This window comes from Rhincodon typus, chromosome 8 (genome assembly GCF_021869965.1).
Source record: "Rhincodon typus isolate 14 chromosome 8, sRhiTyp1.1, whole genome shotgun sequence".
Lineage (NCBI taxonomy): Eukaryota > Metazoa > Chordata > Chondrichthyes > Orectolobiformes > Rhincodontidae > Rhincodon > Rhincodon typus.
In genome coordinates this window covers 31,727,414-31,733,835 of record NC_063339.1, presented here as the reverse complement: position 1 = coordinate 31,733,835, position 6,422 = coordinate 31,727,414, and the positions used below count along the sequence as shown (strand labels likewise).

Here is a 6,422-nt window from a genome sequence, read left to right as displayed (position 1 = left end):
TGTCATATTATGAAGCATAATCTAGGATTTAAAGAAAAGTGAGATCTCATGAACACCTACAATAGAAATCTTTGGAGCATTTGGGGAAATCTGTGGGACATTTTGGTGGAACAAAAAGGGTTCACCGGATCCGAACTGTTAACTCTGTTTTTTCTTTCACAGATGCTGCCAGACCTGCTGGGCTTTTCCAGCAACTTTGTTTTTGTTCCAGGGTTCATTAATAGTTTGGGGACTAAATATGAGATCTGACCAAGTGGCATAATAACCTTTGTCCAAGGCATGTATCCTTTGTTGAATTGAACTCAGCTTCAACTACAATAAAACAGCTGTTTGTCTTGCTAATCTCCCAGAAACTGTCCGTTTGGTCTTTGTGCCTCATCAAATAATGCTGACAATATGAAGTGCAGTAAAATTAAGTCAGTGAGCACCCATTGCCAGGTTGTGGTCCCTCCAGATATCTGTAATTACCTGAATGTGTGCACTTAGGACACTGACCTTAAACAGTAAGACCAGGTTTACAACAAATCATTATAACAATACTTCAGACTGAAAAACTGCTTTAACAATGATAATGCAAGCTTACTGGAATATAAAAACAACTTGGGATGAATGCGTCAGTTTTATGCAGAAACTCAGCCAAGTATTTACTAATTATTAAAGAGTTTATCTTATTCAGTGGTGCAAATTAATAAATTCTGGAGATGTCTTAGGAAATCCGTATTATCATACAATTATTGTTGTATATTTACGTCTCTTATGAAGATAATGAAAATTGAACTGAACAAGTGAGTAAAATATGCTTAGGCTGACTTTGAGTTAAAGGATTTCAAATTGAATTCATTTTTGGGTGATATAGAAGCAGGTTAGTACCTTAACATGATACATTATAAATGTACATTTCACTTAGCATTCCAAGGACTGAATGAAGGTGTCTTCTTTGGAAGATGTTCATTCTCATGCTTAAATGAAATGTTCAAGTTACTGTTGCAGCTCCCAAGTCATGATCCCTCTCCTCTGTAAGACAAAAAGACATTTCCTCTTAAATAAAAACCGAAAGAACGCTGGATGTTGTAAATCAGGAACAAAAACAACGTTGCTGGAAAAGCTCAGCAGGTCTGGCAGTATCTGTGAAGGAAAAAACAAAGGAAGGGTCTGAGGAAGGGACAGCGGACCCGAAATGTTAACTCTGTTTTTCCCTTCACAGATGCTGCCAGACCTGCTGAGCTTTTCCAGCAACTTCTGTTTCTGTTCCAGACATTTCCTCCTTCTTTGTTTTGGTCTCCAGAAATCTTTGAAAGTCAAGTTAGCCTCTGATATTGACCTGAATATATCAGTACAAAATTATAATGGCTGACATTTTAATCCAGAAGTTTTACCCCAGACTGTTGCTACCTCCATAAGTGAAAATCGACTGTCAATATTTAATGGTCATTACTTGACTTTCAACCTGACATTTTCATGGTCTAAAATGGATTTAGGAGAAAGAAAAACACACAGCTGACCTAGAATAGCTGCTGCAATCACCTGACATGTATAGGCAGCTTATTTGTGCTTTCACTGGATGTGGGTGTCGTTGGCTGGGTCAACATTTGTTGTCTATCCCCAATTGCCTTTTATCTGAGTGGCTGTTTTGGCCATTTCAATTGGTAGTTGAGAGTCAGCCACATTGCTGATGGCCTGGAGTCACATGTAAGCCAGACCCGGTAAGGATGGCAGATTTCCTTCCCCAAGAGACATTAGTCAATGTGACAGGTCTTTACAACACTTTATGATAGCTTTATGATCACCACTTCTTACAGCAGGTTTCGGTTCCAGATTTATTCAACAAATTTAAATTCCACCACTTGGCATGGTGGGATCTGAACCCGGGTCGCCAGTGTGTTGGCTTGGGTCAAGAGATTACTAGTTTTGTGATCTTATCACTACACCACCATCTTCCCAAAATGGCTACGTGGACTATACAAAACTGACTGCATTGGAATTAACCCTCTACTTGAGAGTCACTGAAGCTCAGTGAAACATCAAGAGATTTGCATCTCTTGTTTTATTCACACTTGCAGGATAAGTTCACGTATTGAAAGATTACCTACCGGGAAGGAATTATACACCAGCAGCAGCCATCGAATTGACATGCCTAAAAAATGTTCAGAATTCACGCCTTCCATTGTTCAAAGCTTACTGCAAAACACACAAAACAATGGGCTCCTATGGCTGAATCTTACATTTTTGCGGCTAAGCACAAGTTGCATCAAGATATTGTAGAATTTTTCTACATGATGTTTAGTGAAAATTTTTAGTGAATAATATGCAACTTTGCCTCAAAGAACACTTACTGGCAGAGAAGCTTCTCAGTTGCACCCTCAATCGATTACTCAGAGAGGAGAAATTGATTTGAAATTGAATTAACTGTTGATCTTTTCTGTGGCCATTCGATTGAACAACAAATATATTTACATTGAAATATATAAATTTTAGCAAAACTACAATAATTGGACAGAATAATCACAGAATCCCTACAGTGTGGAATCAGGCCATTTGGCCCACTGAGTCCACACTGTCCCTCTGAAGAGCATCCCACCACCACTACCCCGCTCCAAGCAACACCGCCCCCCCCCCACCCCCCCACCCCTCACACCATATCCCTGCATTTCTCATGGCTAATCCACCTAGCCTGTACATCTTTGGACTGTGGGAGAAACCCAGTGGAAATCCATGTAGATAGGGAAGAACGTGCAAGCTCCACATAGACAGTTGCCGAGGGTGGAATCGAACCCGGGTCCTTGGAGTATAATAGGCATATAATTTTTGCCAGTTTATCAAGAGTGCCAGTTCATAAAGTCAAAACAAAGTTTGCTGTAGGTCAAAACTGCAACAGTTACCCACCACCGGCAGAATGTGCAATTTCAATATCGGCCGGTATGAGATATTACATTTTGCTAAGAAAACCAAAGAGGTCACATAATAATTACAAAATAAGATGTTAAGTGACAAGAGAAGTTAAGCAGTCTAGGAGTTCCAATACACAAGTTGTAATGCAAATCGATGGGGTGATAACATAAACAAAGAAGCTCTATGGCTTATTTCTAGACGGATAGAACTGAAAAGTAAAGAAGCAATGTTAAACTTGTATCGAACATTGATTAGACCACACCTAGGCCTGCATTTTCTCACAGATGCAGAAACTCTCCATTGTTACAAAAATGGTGGCAGAGGTTGGGATCTGCAAGCCCTGCCTCCGAGCACAGCACCTGCTATTTCGGGGAAGGGTTGGGTGATGAGTTATAGCTTGTACATCCGATGTTCACTGAGGTAAATGCACGTGTTCGAGTGCAGCTGTCACATGCTGACCTGACTTTCACATGTGCAATATCCAAAACATGGCTGATGCACTTTAGACCAGATAGGAGAAGGTCTGTTGTTGTTGAGGAGAAGGCCTAAAGCTGCCAAAGTTCTTTAGAGAAATGGAGCACCCTTTTGGACAAGTAAAGCACACTACTGGATATGGCGCTGGGACATGTTTGGAGATCAGCTAAACTTTAGGGGAGGAAGTGAACCCTTTGGGAAAGATGGGATGTCCTTTGGAATTGTTAGAATTCGACATCGATATCTATAAAGAGTATATAAACTCAATTAAGCTGTAAAACTCATTGAGCTGTCAAGAGAATTTTAAACAGAATTATCAACAGAGCTGTGGAAGGGAGCTAGTAAGGCATCTAAGATTCTATTCCTTCAAATATTGGGAAAATAACAGATTCAGTGTTTTAAAATCAGATAGTAATCCAATTCCTTTTTGAGTATCTCAATTGAATATGCCTCCACCACATTCTCAATAAACGTATTACAGTTCTTAACAACTTGCTGCATGAAATAATTTTTTTCATGTCTCCATTGCTTTTTTTTTGTTAATTATCTTAAAATCTATGTCCTCTTGTTCTCAATCCTACCACAAATGGAAACAGTTACTCCCTGTATTCTCTATCTGGACACCCCCCATGATTTTGAATAGCTCCTTTCCCGATGAAAACAATCCTAACTTCTTCAAACCGTTTACATAACCGAAATTTCACATCCATGGCACTTTTCTGCACTTCTTTCAATCTTTTCTCATCCTTCATAAAGTGTGTCCAGAGCTGGACATAATACTCCAATTGAGAGTGAACCAATAGATTATAACTTCCTTACTTGTACGCTCTATGCCCCTGTTAATAAAATCCAAGATATTGAATGCTTGATTCATCACACTCTCATCCTGTCTTGCCCTTTTTAATTACTTACACATATTCACCCAGGTACTTCTGTTCCTACAGCTCCTTTGGAATTGCAGCCTTTTTTTAATATAATGTATCTCCAATTGCTAATTGCCCACAGGAGTGTTAGGAATCAATCACATTGATGTTGGTTTGGAGTTACACGTAAGCCAGGCCAGGTAAGAACAGCAAATTTCCTTCCCTGAAGGAAATTGCAAATCAAATAGGTTTATACAACAATTAAGCAAGATTTTTAATTCCTAATTTTAATTGAATTCAAATTTCACTGTCAGACATGGTGGGAATTCAAATCCATGTCACCAAACCAGTAGTCTGTGTTTCTGGATTGTGAGTCCAGTGATGTTACCACAAGGCCACCAAATCCCAATTCACTCAATATCCTTGGATGCATCACATTTGGTCTTGAGGCCTTACCAACTTATGTACAGACAATCTACCTAACACGTCTTTATCAATTTTAATCCTTCCAGTGCCACTTGGAGGTTTCTAGAAGTAGTCCATGAGCTCACATTCCTCTAGTTCAACTGTGGCATCAAGCCTGCCAATGTACAAAAGCTTCTAAAGTCTGTAGCTCCACATTTAATAGCATTATTAGTTATGTGACAGACTTCTTCTCTCAGTGTGGCAGAAAGGCTCATGCAGCTTGTGTGCCGGCAACCACCTTAAAGTTTTTTTATACATCAAAAAACAAAGCCTTGAACTAAACTGAAGATCGTTGCTAAAAATAGTTTGTCTGGTCATTATTATTGCTGGTATAATGCCATGTATAAATTGATTGTGCTTAGCCTCCAACAAAAAAAAATAATAATTCCTGTAATTAATTATCTGTGATGCACTTTGGAAAGTTCTGATGAAGTTTTACAAATACGAATCATCCTTTTTCGGTCTGTAAAAATTTTGAAAAAGGGGCATACCTACAACGAGATTGGCTCATTAACGGAGCTCATTCACACTTGTTAGAAACAATATACATCCCATATTCAAAGACTCATTCTCTTCAAACAGAAGGAATATGTTGAAACTTTATGCCACATTGACTTAGCGTGCTGAAATCAAACCCTGCCATTCCTAGAGTCATTACAAACATTAAATATTTTTTTAAAAATGTGTAGGATTCCCCAATTTATCTGTCTTTTACACCCATAAAAGCATGGATAAGGTTTCTGCACTTAACAAGAATCACTAATACAATTAAATTGACTCTAGCTACAGGTAAACAATTATGAACCATTGGCATATAACTGTTAGTTAAAATATGCACCCCTTTTAAACTTGCTCCCTACACACGCGCGCACACACACACAAAATGAGTATTATGGATAGAGGGAAAACTGGGAAAACAATGGTCTCTGTTCACAGGGTGTGCTGAGATGGATGTTGTGCTGAGCAGAATATTGCCTCTCAGTCTTCTATCTGCATTTACTGGTTTGCAGGATGCACACTGTAGTTGGCTCACGCTTATAAAATGTCTCCGACTGATTTGTTAAAGTTATAGCCTACAGCAATTGCTGAAGTAAATATAAATTGGTTTTCTTCAGACGTGAAGCAACATTGACTGCAGAAAAAGTATCGAGCTCCTGAGCTGGTGGAGACTCATCCCCTATAATTTATTCACAGCCCAAAGCTGTTCAGCGACCTGAGAACCAATTACATAATTGTTTGCAAGCAGAAGACTTATATTGTCGAAAACCGGTCATTAGACCACAGACCAATCAGCTACTTTTGCCAGCTAAATCTTAATTTGTAAACAACCTTGGTTCCAACTCATTTGCAAATGACATTTCAACTACTGCTTAATAGAACACAATAGAATATCCTTCATTCTCTTGTATACTCAACTACAAAAGGACAGGATAAAGTGAAAAAATTTACAATGTCACCTCTTACAGCGTTATTTTAGGGACAAGTGACAAGATACAGATCAAAAAGTAGTTGCATTAGTTCACAGTGTTCAAAGAATAAGTTAATAATAATACAAAATGAAAGAATTCACATTTCAGACAGATTTTTAAAAAAAAGCAATTCAAATAAACATTGACTGAGAGCGGCGCAAGGCAGGAACTTTCATGCGTAGCATGAGTACACTCACCAGATCCTAGTTCAACATCAGTCCCCTCTTCAAGACTCAGGTCGACTCGGTACTGACTCTCAGCT

The 6,422-nt window shown here is 38.7% G+C and overlaps 1 long non-coding RNA gene across 1 annotated transcript; it reads right to left on the bottom strand.

Annotated features, from left to right (window-relative positions):
• Positions 1-810: 810 nt before the first annotated feature.
• LOC125483628 lies at positions 811-5,813 on the bottom strand. The gene is made up of 3 exons (XR_007262563.1): positions 5,626-5,813; positions 2,091-2,178; positions 811-1,014 (listed from the first exon to the last, which is right to left on the bottom strand). It is a non-coding gene; the product is annotated as an uncharacterized LOC125483628 (long non-coding RNA).
• Between the last annotated feature and the right edge of the window lie 609 nt (positions 5,814-6,422).